Source organism: Calidris pugnax, unplaced genomic scaffold (genome assembly GCF_001431845.1).
Source record: "Calidris pugnax isolate Ruff unplaced genomic scaffold, ASM143184v1 scaffold42, whole genome shotgun sequence".
Lineage (NCBI taxonomy): Eukaryota > Metazoa > Chordata > Aves > Charadriiformes > Scolopacidae > Calidris > Calidris pugnax.
The window spans coordinates 4,236,871-4,249,941 of record NW_015090920.1 but is presented as its reverse complement, the minus strand read 5'-3'; the positions used below and the strand labels follow the sequence as shown (position 1 = coordinate 4,249,941).

At 37.3% G+C, this 13,071-nt stretch overlaps 1 long non-coding RNA gene across 1 annotated transcript in view; it reads right to left on the bottom strand.

Moving 5' to 3' along the window:
- The window catches only part of LOC106892592, a 55,451-nt gene extending 43,440 nt beyond the window's left edge, over nucleotides 1-12,011 (bottom strand). The window contains exon 1 of the long non-coding RNA XR_001412891.1: nucleotides 11,787-12,011. This is a non-coding gene — a long non-coding RNA (uncharacterized LOC106892592). The remainder of the gene's footprint in view (nucleotides 1-11,786) is intronic.
- Nucleotides 12,012-13,071: the final 1,060 nt, after the last annotated feature.

Here is a 13,071-nt window from a genome sequence, read left to right as displayed (position 1 = left end):
GATCATCTACTCCAACCACCAACCTAATACTGACAAAAACCATCACTAAACCATCTCTCATCTACCCACCTTTTAAATACCACCAGGGATGGTGACTCAATCACTTCCCTGGGCAGCCTGTTCCAATGCGTGATAACCCTTTCAGTGTAAATTATGATAATGAATAGTACATATGATGATAATCTCTTTCTGCAAATATCAGATGGCACAGTATGCAACTTATCTGCATCAAAAAGATGGTTTCCAACTTGCATTGTAAGGAATCTAAGTTCCTGAACTGATACTCAATTCACTTTGGAATTGAAAGGGACAGAGAGATGTCACGTGTTGCATTGGAATCTCCTTCCAGCACTTCCCAAAAACTTACACTGATGTCTTCTTCAGTCTAACCAAGGAGGAAGACTAACAGCGTCCTCCTGTTTTGATTATGTGGTGAAAAAAATGGCTTGAAGAAAGATTCATACTGCAGTCTGCACAGTATTAGTTTACGCTGCAGATTGTGCATAGTATTACCAACTCCAGATGGCTCAGGGAACAAGGGAATTATTTTGAAAAAAAAAACTGTTGCAAGAATCTAAATGTAGAACTTAAATGTAAGACCCTAACGATGGAAATGTAAGATACTGGATCTGTTGCACAATGTGTTATTGTGGACCAAACATACATTTTGCATAGTAGGACATAAAATTAAATTAAAAAATAGCTCCAGTATATACAGCCTACAAAACTGAAAAAAAACCCCCACCAAAACTCAAACTAAATGCTCTTAAAAGGTCAGGGCTACCTCAAAACCTTCCAGAAAACAGGGAAGCCTGTGAGACGTATTGATACAGAGATGTACTGTTGCATGTATATAATGATATGCATATATATAATCTGTAGGTGTAACCGAGGATCAGAGTTCAAAATGCCCTGGAAAATCTAAATATCTGGGTACAAAACCTCTACATCTCTGACTCAAATGGGAAAAAACACTCTGTAAATAAACACGTACGGTCTCTTCAATCAAAGGTTAAAATGGATTCATTGCTGACTTCCTCCATTTGCCAATTATTGACAGCTGTCAATACAGGGCTTTGATTTCTTTATCCAAGCATCACAAACACTGCATTAGTATCTTCAGAGAAAGATCTTGACTGTGAGCTGCAGTTTCACTGCCCCAACTCAATTACTGCATTCTTGAACTGCAATGTATTCATTTGTGGGCAGTGGGGCAGCCAGTGGGAGGGTATTGATTGGAGTATAATGTCATGTGTAGCAGCGAGAGTAAGATGAAAAGTGTTTTCTGCTTAATGGGTTGGTATTAAGTAGGTGGGAATGGCTTCTAATTAGCCAACAATTGCTGTGTTTCTGTTTCCCTCCTTTCCCTCCTCCTGTCGGTCACCAGCTGCCAATCTCTCTCTCCTTTTCCCTTTTTGTGTGGAGTTCATTGCTCACTGCAGTGAAAGCCTTTGTTTAAAAAAGAGGGCTCCCAGGGTCTCATCTGCCAGGGTACAGCTTGCTGCCTGCGATGAGTAGCAACTGTCAGTTTATTTTATCTCAACCTTTTCATCATTCTGCTGAAACTGGTCGAGTGAAACCACCTGAGAGACCTGAGGATTCAGTACCTACAAGTCATTAGCCAGGACTGCTCAGTCTCTCCCCACACAGCAAGTCAACTGAACACTGCTTAAAAAATAGTCCACTTTAACCCCGTATTTTCCTATTAGGGAAAAAATATTAAGGAAGAGCATTAGAACTCTTCCTGCATCTTCCGGATTTTAGTTTCGTGATCATTCCTTAAACATACTACAACTATGATTAGTAATATATTTTCCAGTGCTTCTTAACACAAATGCTGAAGCAAAACTCTTTAAAAATACAAAATAGAATATGCTAAAATCTATTCATTAGAATACCTTCAATCAGAACCCCCCTTTTACCCAGGTTATGTTCCCTAGAATGAATACCGTACCTAGCTATTCTCCCCATTATTTAAACCTCTGCTTACCTAGAAGTTTTTGGGAATGCATCTCTGATAAAAGGGACACATTCTGCTCATAGTTACACTTGTGCAACTCCCCTCAAATCAACAAGATTTTATGAGTCTAACAAAAAGCAGTATTTGGTCCACAAGTCTTAGCAGATTTGCAACATTTCCCTCTTTGCCATACAGTTTCTCTCTGTATGTGTGTGTATATATATGTACATATACTCCACTCCATGCACATCCACCTTCCAAACAGCTAACATAATAGCAGTACAGTCATTACAAACTTAGCAAAGTGTGTGAGAGAAAGAAATATTTTGAACCAAAACCAAATCAAATCTATCTACATTGAATTTCAAAGTCATTAGCCTGAACAATCTTTTCCTGGTAATCACAGGTAACTTGTTGCTGTCATTACTAACAGTTCCAACACAGCATCTGAAGTATTTCTTTCCCCTACGTAAACTGTGAGCCATTTCAAGATACAGAAGAGATGACAACAACAGAAACCCAGTTATACTCCAATATATCCATTGATTTCCTAATGCTTAAAATTGTCAATGTTTCATCCCAATTCTCTTCTTACTGCAGCATAAGTGTGCATACCTGTATGAACATCTACAAAATCAAATATAATTTGCTTTAATGTTATTCTCAAAACTGAGGTAGGGGTACCAGTGAGGATAAACTCACTCTCAGGGAATTACGCATCTCAAGACGTTGTTCAGCAGATTTAAAGGTTCTGGAGTCAAAGGACTGGGCTCCACAGCACCCTGAAGTGATATTTTCCACCAGGAGAACAAAAGTTTAAGGTATACAGAGGGATGCAAGTGCTGCACAGAGGATAAGAGGTCAATGGATAGCCCAGAACCACCAACACGGTGCCGCATGCATCCCTCTCCCCTCCTTGTCCCTACCAGCTATAATGTTCTCATTTTCCTTGACATCAGCTACATGGTCTGGAGTTCCTATGCCTCAAATTCCTTGGGTGCACAACATGAGCTGAGCAAGACTACTACATGGCATGGTCATCCTCCTTGTTTCAAGTTCAGTTTTATATCAGTACCATTGCTTGGGTGACCAGTTGAGATGCATGAACACAATCATGGCTCGATGGCTACGTGCACATGATTTGTAAATAACAGACAGTATGAAACACACCCTCACAAAAAAGACAAGGATGCATGAACACAATCATGGCTCGATGGCTATGTTCACATGATTTGTAAATAACAGTATGAAATACACTCTCACAAAAAAGACACTGTTTGAGTATTGGCTTTCACAGACATTATGATTAGCATATGAAGAAGCATAAGATTTAGATATGAGAAGCGCTGGGCACTTGCAGGTCCCATTTCAAAAAACGCTGCAGAAGATGAATTCCCCACAGGAGCTGACACCAGCTACACTGTGTTTGTGTATCCATTGCAGCTACATCTCAAAAATCAAAAAACATGCCAGACTTTTTAAGGATCAGGAATTGACTTAAAACACTGTAGCAACCATGGAAAAATATGAAAACAACTTTGATTCAGAACAATTTCATATTGCCCTTCCCTGATCAATTACTCTATCTGATACTTACTAATGTCAATATTATAGGATAGTATGTTCAATATGATGTATTTGTATGACACACTACAGAAAATACTGTATAATTACTTGGGTCTGTGGCAAGACTTGTATGATCCTTTAAGTGGGAATATTCTGTATTGCAGATAATATTGAATGCTTAACTGAGTAAGTAGAAACAAGTGGATGAGCCTGGGGGCATGGTCATCTACTTAAGCATGCATTTGGATCTTCCAGCTAATTAATCACCTAGTTGTATACTTAAACTTCGTCGATCCATTCACACAGGTGATTAAGGTCTCTTTAAAGGTTATTTTGATACTTCACAATTTTCTATTAACCAGCTTACCAAGATACTCAATATGAAGTGCAATTCTTCCCAGGGTATTCTCTGATCACAACGTAATAAAAAGACACAGAGCACGAAGAACAGTGCCAAAGAGGTAAGCATGAAAAAACTGAAATACTGCTCTTAAAAAACTCCTATTGATTCTACTACAAGCACAAAAGATATACATAATAAGGCATAGATCGAGATGCTAGCCACTGGGTACAGAGGTAACTGACTTACGCTCCTTAAACACTGACAGGTAACATGCATAAATTTGGGGTTTGGAATAAAAATGTGGGGCAAAAATGGAGAGAGAATAATTTTCAATATAGAAGCGAAGAACAGGAGAGAAATCAAAAGAGAAGTAGTGCACAGAACAGACAGAGGAGGATGAGAAACAAAACAAAAATAACTGTTTCAGAAACTGTCCAAAAAAATCACAAAATATTCCCAATGATTGCAGACAAGAATATAAAGAGAGGTGCATTTTGGGGCAAAAGAAATATGATTTCAAAAATACATTTACTGTGGAAGTATGACACTTCACTTTTTAAAATAGATTGACTCATTCTAAATAGTAACTAATTTAAATCTTGGCTATCTTCAGACTACAATGTATTAATAAAAATAGCAATTTGTTACTTAAACATAAGAAGAACATAAAAGGATATGTCTAGACACAGGAATGTATCTCAGAAAAAACACCCCTCAAAAATGCAGAAAAGAAAGGTGGCTTGAGAGACGAAGGAAGGTGTTTGATACAGACTGACTCCTGAGATGACCTAAGGGTTCTGTTACAGAAAATATGCACTGAATACAGTTTCTTTGTCTTGGCTTTGATTTTTTGTGTCCAAATATTGTTGGGGAGCTTTTGGTAAGGAAGGGTTCGCAGCAGAGAACTGTTTTCATGTTGGCCTAAGGTCAATCTCCCTCAGTTGGCATGTTTGCAGACAGCACCAATAAGAGGTTCTTTATGAAGTCTAAATGACAACAACCTTCTCAATATTAAACAAAAACATAAAAGTCTGCTCTTTGGTTGTTTCTGAGGATCAATTTTCTCTTTTGAGAACAAGGGTATAAAAATCACCTGAGACACCTCTGCTCACGTATGCAGCAAAGGAAAGAGGCCGATGATGGGCACACGTGGAGAAGCCCTAGGGCCACTTCAAAGTATGCCAACTGGTTATTACTCCTTTGGCCCTGCAACCATCAGGGGACTGCCAGAGCACAGAAGCTGCCAGCTGTTCTGCTTGATGACTCTTCCCTTTGTCAATGTGTTTATGCTCTGGACTGCAGGCAAACTTCAAACTTCTCGGCGACTCCAAATCAAGGATTTCTCCAGAAGTTACCTAATGTGGTTGGGCAAGAGCTTCAATTTCTTTTGCACCATCCAAGTATCCTAGAGAATCAGAGTAGGACTGAGCTTCACTTTTTGAACTGTTAAGGAACTCCACTTTTTGTAGAAGTCCTGACAGTGCAGTGCAAAAAGCTACACTAGTTCAGTGCATAAAGCTACACTAAAGGCTCTGACAATATACTGGAGTTTGAGCACTGCTTCCAACATTTTTTTTCCACAAGAAAGAACAATTCACCTCATTTAGGAAACCATTTTCTGCTGATCTAGAAAGCTTGCCTAAGAAAACACAGCTGGATGCCAACAATGTTTAGCACAGGATGTGTCTAAAGCAAACGCATAGCAAGATTTAGACGTTTCCACAGACAGTATCAGATGGAAGAAAAATCTAGATGAGATCCAAATTCTCCTCTACTTAAGATGTTTTTATATAGCTGTAGATGACAAGAACACTCACAATCACATTAGACAGCACGATAGTGAACTTTTTGGAGTTATAACACCACTTAGACATACAAGAACTGCCAACTTTGGTAAAGATTATGAAGAAACTTCTCCTAACACATTATTCCATGGTTAAACATTAAAATATTCTAAGAACCCTCCTCTCAAATCTGGTACTGCTAATCCTACACCTGATCCTGTTCAGTGACTCCCAATTATTTAAGGCAGTATTTAAGAAGAAATCACAGGAAAAAACACCCCTGGACAGTGCATTTGTACAAAGCATAAGACCACTGAATATCAGCACTCCTGTGTCATGTTTTTTCAGACAAACTTCAGCCATCAGCAATAAACAGAAAAAGCTACTGCACTCATGGCAAAACTGACATAGATGTTTAAAAGGAGTTCTCAGACTCCTCATTGAGAATCTGGTAATCTGGCCACTGATCACAACGTGAAGAAAAACCTCCCTGTCACCCTCAGTTCTTCTCTTTACACTTGATTATTCCCAAGCTATAATCACTCTCACCTAAAAATATCAGAGTATATCACTAAGCAGACTTAATCAAATCCTTAAAAAACAAACCCCAATTAATAATCAATAACGTAAGAACCACATAAACAAATTTTCTGAAACACACCCGTTCCATGTCATCAACTTCCATATGCAAGCATGCTGATTTTCAACATTTACTTAAGGTATTTTGCATCAATATCAAAGGTACAGCAGTACAAAATAATTAAAATTCAAAGTGAGATGAGGTAAAATTCAGCAACTGATGAGTGCTAGGTGATGTGAATAAGAGGCGGTACAAGTTTAGAAAATTGTAAGGAAAAAGAAATAATGACAGAAATAATAACGACCTCTAACCTTTTTTTTTTTGCTAATGTTTTTCCTAAATGCATATATTTTGGCATTTCTAGCCACAGCATTTTTCCAGAAGTGAACAAATTATTCTATTTGATAAACCCCACAAAAACGTGCAGAAGGCATCCTATGAATTTCAGTAGGAGACACTGAAGCATTTGAGCTGCTTTTGCAACATGCTAAGTGAGCCTTTGTGCCTCTGGCACAGGGACAGCCTAAAGTCTGTACTTGGTCACACACTTCCTTTCTAATCTAAAAATATTAAAATCATAGTTTTTATTTAACAAGAATAACAAGTGTGAACCAGTGTATAATTCCCTTACTTCATATTCAATTATATTTTCTAAGAAAACACCTAACACCTGTCTCTAAAATCCTTTCTATTTCTCATTATTTTTCGGTCATATTAACAATGTATTCTGAAATTAAATAAGTCACTATTGATATAAATCATAAGGATATAGAGCTTGAAGCAGAGTCTGTTACAGATCCTACCTCCAGACTGGCACAGTGAACACACTGCTGAGAGTGCTGAGCCCAGAACATATCCTCTCTGCCTCCCAAAAAGAAGGTTTGAATCATTCCCATCTTTTTCACAGCAGTGATTGAGAAGAAAATCAGTTTCGCCTGTTCAAATTCATTCTAGCTACTTTGTGAGTGACTGCATTTACATTTAATGATCATTACTCAGTAAGTTAGTTACAAAACCCACTAATATACTATCAAGAAGAAACATGTTAGAAGAAAATATTAAGACTGCATACTAATTTCAGTCGTCACACAAGCCTATATATTTGCCTTCTGTACATGCTAACTGCAATAGAACTTATTAAATAGTAAATGAACCAAACAATTTAACAAACACACAAACGTGCACAACTCCAGCAGTCCCACATTGGTATCACGATAGGGCAAAATCTATGACAGTCTTAAATACAAAATATGCAGTGAAAAGAACCTGCTGACACAACTTTACCTTTCCACTGGCATCATGCAGGAACTATGTTAAGGATATACAGCTGTGTAAGGTACAAAGACTTCCTATTTTTGTAGTTCTGATCACTGCACCATACCCTTTCTTTCTCTTAAACGTTCTCAGATGAAAAAATGTGCAACCACTGATGAAGACTTACTGGGCAAATACAAAGTATAATTTATAATGCACGTTCCTGATGAAGATTGGTTTTGATTTGCTAAAGCACAGTCAAGCATTTTGGCTACAGTCCCATGACATAACAGTTTTATTAGCATGCATTTGAGGTAACTAATGTGATTTATTAATGGAGGAAAGACAGGATTTGTAATGTTAGAATTTTTCCTGGAATTAGTGTACTTCAGAAAGAGGAGTCAGTAAAAAAGCAGTTTATCACATTGTGAAGGAGACTGTTCTACTGTTGGACACTATTACCAAAATGGCCCATAAATTACATGGCTGTGGTAAGTTACAGTAGAGAAATGTTAACAGAATTTGGTTAGTGTAATCTTTGATCTCGTATCTCACTTCTGACTTCACAATTCTTTAGGGATAATCCTTTTATTAGTGAATGACAGTCACACACAAACTCAATTCTGTGCTAGCCACACCTTTTACAGAAAAATAATTATAAAACACCTTCAGGAGCTTTTAAAAATGGGAATTGGTAGGTTGACAATTTAGCTTTTTACACAACCAAAAAGGACACATTGTATGGAATGTACCCTTCCCTACATCTATGTAAGGGAGCTGGAGAAAGATTGCTGAGGGACTACATATTTGGGAGTAAGAAAAAAAGCTAATTGGATTGTATTTTCCAAGATATAGTTTTAGCTGGTGCATGCATTTGAAATCACATTGAAGACTGCTTATGTGTGGAATTCTAGAAATAGTCCTGACCATGCTGAAGTAGATGGTACAAGATCATTCCATTGATCATAAAATCTTCACAATTGATGATCTGAGTAAGACAATCATTTATGGTGCATTTGTAACTATTATAAAAAACACAACAAAACAACCACAGAAAACCTAAGTAAAATGTGTCATTTTTGCGAAATCTTCCAAAGTCAAGAAATACAAATGTAAAATGTGGTCAAAAGCTTAGACTTCAAGCATCCAAGGTGTCTTGCTGGGGCACAGTTTTGCCAGCTGCAATGACCTGGACTGAAAGCTGCCAGGCTCACAAAAAACACAATTCCTGGTCAGCATTTCGTATAATCAATATCCAAAATCTGCTCAAAAATTTCCCTTCCTTCAGCACCTTTAATTAGTATTCTCCCTTCTAGAAGGCAGCACGTCAGTTTATTTATTGAAAGAACTGTGAAATATTTTCTCATCAATGTTAGTCAAGCTGTGGGTTCCTTTTTAGGCTTGAATGAAGAGTCACAACCTTTTTGTCTTCTGATTCTACTGATAAATATTTTTTATATGTTTAACTAAACATAAAAAGATCAGTAAAAACATAGTCTCATCAATGTTAGTCAAGCTGTGGGTTCCATTTTAGGCTTGAATGTAGAGTCATAAGCCTTTTTGTCTTCTGATTCTACTGATAAATATTGTCTATATGTTTAACTAAACACAAAAAGATCAGTAAAAACATAGTTGTTCTTGCAGTGGCATCTCACATTGGCATAAATAACTCTCTTGTAAGTGAAGTCAGGTGACTGAGTCAAATGGAGCAGATAGAAACACATTCTCCTTTGCATTTATAAACACTGTTTTCTGACAATCCTGTCCCTTTTGTCCATGACAACTTTGGTCAAAACATCCATTTTATTAATAAATGTTGAGGTAAATTGAGTAATTAATGGTTCTTCCCGTCAGGTTATTGAAATGATTGATTTAGAAAATAAGCCTTGCTTGAAAGACATAAGGTGTGTGGCAGTACTTGAATTTAAATGTCATTGTTCCTCTACTAGCCTAAGTATTTCTTTTGCCTAAGAATATAGAAACTACTCTTTTTTTTTTTTGTCACAGAAAAATTATTCAGTCAGAACAGTTAGAAATAAAAACTTATTACCTTCCTTTTTCCTTTCATTAAAGTCCCCTGCGGATTAAGAACTACCATTTTATCTTGTCTTTAGCTGTTTTATCCTCAAAAAGGCTAAGAAAAATCTAGTAGATTATCAATGTTGAGCTGTTTGAAAGAGCTAGAAATAGTGTTCTATTATCACAGCAGGAATTTCCAAAGTGATGAGTCCATCATAGGACGCACAGAAATTCTGCTGGAAGGTAGGATAAAAGCTGTACCTGCAACTCCAAGCCAGTGAATCCTAATACTGAATTGGTGCCAGGTCATGTTTTGCCAGACAAAGATATTAAAAATGTAATGCCAAGCACTAACGAGCGATTTGGCACGCAAAACATGAAGAATGTTACAGATTGTGCTGACAGTGTGACACTATGTTTTCCTGGATGTAATCTGGGTATCATGAGAGTAAGCTTGGAGCACTAATGAGAAGAACGATATTGAACTGGAAGAGCTGCTAAATATGCAGTAGCCACAGGGTTCCTGGAGTTAACTGCAACTAAAATGAAAACTGTAATACTGAAAGTAACAGAGGGTAAACTAGGCAGAAATACTGAAGGAAGAGAATCTCAGCAGGCAAAACTTGTTTCTGGTACCACGCTTGCCAGGACATAAAGGGCTTCTCTAATCATACTCTTTTTATCCCTGAAGTGCTGTTAAAGAGGAGCACGAAGCCTGAGCTTAAAGGGGCACGTATCATTTCAGGATATATGTGGGTTTCACAACTGGCTGGAGAAAGCAATGTGTAAAAGCTGAACAGAAAACCTCTTTAGGTACAAGAAGCAAAATACATGTTGAACATACAACAGTCATCCTATCTCTTTGGGGCTCCTGCTTTTTTGCCGTTACCATTGTCAATTTTTGTTGGCTTCTCATTAGCTACAGCTAATGATCCTCACATTAAATGCATATAGAACTGCTTGACACTGGATTCTTTGACTGTTGCATCTGCACTACAGGTCTAGAAACTTACTATCCCTTGCAGGAGATGTGCACCCAATTAAATCTGCCAGCCTAACAAATCTGTTTGGGAGTCTGCTGGGTGTTCCCTTACTGAGGCAAAATATCATAAAAATATATACAGTCATTGAAAAAGAAATGCATTATCGTTGAGAAAGAACTGCCCTGTTACCATCACTGGAACTCTAAACAAATTAGTGCTGATTTGTTATCTCTTCAGCATGCCAATGAATGTTCTCGTTCCACGATTCTCAGTTGCTTCCAGTGTTGCCTCTGGTACCCTGGCTTCTGTTAAACCGCTAACATCTTCAATTACCAGGCTATTAACCACTTCTTTTATATATAAAATTCACAACTGAAGTTGTACTTAATTGTTCCAATTCTATGAAAGGAAAAGATACACAAGAAAACAGCAAAGAAGCAGGTTTTTTGTCTTTGAGAGTAACCAAGGGAATTTGGACACAGTAACTCCGAAGTCCCATATTATGACTTTGCCCCAGCTGTCATTTATTTCCACTGTACTCCAGACTCACACTCTCCACAGGAACACAGAGAGGGAAGTTTTAAGGTGGAGTAGGGTTACTCCTCTTCATTCCCCAGTACAATACAATTTAATACTATCAATACTCGGGGAGAATGCATAATTCAGTTTGTCTCGTCTTGACGGGGAAAAAAACTCAAGAAAATTTTACCCATGAAGAAAGAGGTCTACTCCACATAAAGTCCTCCTCTACTCTTTTATCTGAGACATGGAAACACAAAGAAGAAATCACAGAGTTGCTTTTTTTTTTTTCTTCCCCTTCAACGACAAGTATAAGGATGCCAAAAATAAACCAGCATGTTCTTCTGAATTCAGAGCTATGTCCACTATGTCAAGCAGAAATCACTTCTTGCTGTTAGTAACAGGGAACTTATTTTTGGATGCACTTGAAAAACTGTCTGCAAATGAAAATTATTATTTTTTTCTTTAAAGATTAAAATAATGATATTTAACTAGACTAATACATCACTCTTTGCTTGCAACTATTATGTTGTGGAAAATAGCACTGCAAAAAGTAAGTGACTATTCATTGCAACTACTATTATCTGTTTCTCCCCGCTATATTGTATTTAAACCTATTTAATTCAGCCTTCAAAATAAGCACACAAAAGGGTAAATCTAACCTCCATTCAAGTAGGAGAATTAAACCCAGGAAATAATTTAATAAAACTCTACAAGGAAAACGACTTAACCGTTGAGGACAATACAGCACTAATGTGTTTCATAACCAATGTCTTACCGACTGTAAGAGGGTCAGTGCACATGTCACTTCTGTTCTCCTTCCATGCCAGCAGGTACTGGAGGCTGACGGGATCTTCTGCTTCTATCTGGCTGTTAAATGCCACCATCAGTTTATGAGCCTTTGCAATGCCATAATAAGTCTTTGTTTCTTCCACTAAGGGCAAATTATTTAAAGTTTTTGCAGCCTCAGAAGCCCGACTGAAATATTCAAATGCTTCATTATACTTTCCCTTGTAAAGAAAACAAAAAAAAAGAAAAGAATTGTAAAAACTACTTGTAGTCACTTGTATTTTACCTTGACATTAGAGCCTGCTCCTCTGGCACCTCAGAGATGCTGCACCTGAGAGGCCAGCCCGCAGAATGACTCATGGTGTGCTATTAAGCAAATCACCCTCCCTTGCTGTTTCCCAAACTCTAAAATCCAGATAACACTGCTCATACCTTTCTCAGGAACTAAATCGTTTTTAGGTTGTCTGTGTAGTATTTTGAACACAGGAATCTAAATATACCAATGCTAAGTATTAATACTGATTCTGGCCAGGCCATTTAGAAATTATCACTATTGTTTCATTTAGTTTAACACATCTGTGGGAGGAAAGGTTCCAATTTACTATTGTGATACTCAATTTGAGAACAGAAATCTTAAAAACGGAAAAAAAAGGATCATGAGACAATGGACCTAAAGCACAGAAAAGAATAGAAATTAAAACCTACAGATTTATGGGGGAAGAGGGGTATACTATTGTGATACTCAATTTGAGAACAGAAATCAAAAATGGAAAAAAAAAAGGATAATGAGACAATGGACCTAAAGCACAGAAAAGAACAGAAATTAAAACTTACAGATTTATGGGAGAAGAGGGGCATATTAAAAGCCAGGGATATCACAAAAAGAGAAACAGTAGGAGAAATATAAAACAACTGTTGCCAAATAGAAAACCCAAATAATTTATCTCTTCATCCTGCAGAATACAGAAATCCAACAGTCATGAATCCGGTAAAAAGGAGTATAAACTATAGCAGGTAATACAGTAAGAGGAATTTAAAAAAGTATAACAGAAACTAATTTTTATGTGAGATCCATAAAGAAAAGTCCTCAACTTCTTTGCCACAGAGCTACTTTGAGTTGTCATCAGAAATGGAGTCAAAAGAGAGTTGCAGGAGCAAGCTTCCAACTTAAAAAGTAGCATTCCAGTAGACCTAAACAGAGCATAAACTTTTTTTTTTTGAGAAATCCAAAGAGAAAGAGATTGAATTGCTGGAAAATAAATTCCACCTCTCAT